The 1428-nt window shown below is 48.2% G+C and overlaps 1 pseudogene; it reads right to left on the reverse strand.

Annotated features, from left to right (window-relative positions):
• Nucleotides 1-270: 270 nt before the first annotated feature.
• LOC124974281 (RNA-binding protein with serine-rich domain 1-like) lies at nucleotides 271-1171 on the reverse strand (annotated as a pseudogene).
• Between the last annotated feature and the right edge of the window lie 257 nt (nucleotides 1172-1428).

The raw sequence follows: 1428 nt of genomic DNA on the forward strand, positions 1-1428 counted from the left end.
GTAACCAAGAGTGCCAGACAGACTCAAGTCATCTATGAAGAGTCTGGGTCACACTGCCACCTGGAAGCTTGCTGGTCCCTGTGAGCTCTGTCACTGGGAAGACAGTAATGGGTGAGATTTCTAATGGGAAACCTGCAGGGCACCTCAATGGGCACATTCCTGAACCATCAACACTTCTGCAGCTAGAACCTGCCTGCAGAAGAAAGGCCTCAACTGCTGCCTTTTAAGCCAGCACAAGTGAAGGGTCCTTTCCTGCCAACACACCTTTAGCTAGGAAAGTGACAGCACTGAGCTGGGTGGAACATAAGGTATACATGAGTTTTGGTGGGTCTGTTTATCTGGAGCAGTTAGAATGGAGCAGTTTCTGTGATGGCAGTGTCTTGCAGAGCAGGACTGTCTGCTCATGGGGGACCTGTGTCTTGTAAATTGGATCTCCTCCTCCTCTGTGGGGGCAACCTATGCCATATAGGAGGTGGCAGCAGCATTCTCCTTGGAGGGCTGAATCACTGGGGTGGTGGGTGGCCTAGACCAGGGGGCCAACACAGCAGTAGCAGTGACCTCTTGGCCATCCATTTGTCCTCCATCCATGTGCTTCAGTGGCTTCTCAGCTTTATCTGATTCTCTAACTCCATACATGCATAGCCTTTGGATAGATGAGGATGCACCCTTTCTACAGGCATGTCAATCTTTTTAATTTTGCAAAGGTGGAAAATATCTCCATGTTATTATCCTTGGTCACATTCCTGGTGAGGCTTCCAACATGCACTTTTGGGTTTAGGGGAAGGGCTCTGATTTGACTTTGGGGTTTAGGGGAAGGGCTCTGGTTTGACTTTTGAGCAGGATCACCACTTTTGCCATGTCTACACCAAGAAGGGCTGGGAGATCCACAGGAGCTGCTGGAATGGGAGCAGCAGGATGTGCTGGAGCTTCCCCAGCACCTGGTTGCAGAGGAGGTGTTGGAGACACTGCTGGAGACTGTGCTGCTGCTGGATCCTGAGCTGAAAGTGAAACTGAACAGAGACTTGGTACTGCTGCTGCTTCCACTGGAAGCCCTGAAACTCTTTCAAGGCTTATCCCTGCCATCATCCTTCTCACTCATGTCCTTGGTGGTTTCTTTGACTTTAGAGCATTCCTTGATTTTGGTTGGAGGTGGATCCCTAGTGCTGGACATTTTATTTTATTTATTTTTTTACTTCTATCAAGATCATCTTTTTCACTCCTGATAAATCCATTCTCCCCTTCAGGAGTTCAGAGCAGCAATGGCAGCCTCACTTACCTCAACTCTCACTTCTAACTTGAGTCTGAGAAAGGATCCCTGATGGGTTGCCAATTACACTAAAGAGCAGCAACTTCTAGCTGCCACTACCTCCTCCTGCTCTCCTCAGCTGCTCCCTCATGGTGTATTCTTAAATTATTTTAATATATATT

The sequence above is a fragment of the Sciurus carolinensis genome, unplaced genomic scaffold, assembly GCF_902686445.1.
Source record: "Sciurus carolinensis unplaced genomic scaffold, mSciCar1.2, whole genome shotgun sequence".
NCBI classification, from domain to species: domain Eukaryota; kingdom Metazoa; phylum Chordata; class Mammalia; order Rodentia; family Sciuridae; genus Sciurus; species Sciurus carolinensis.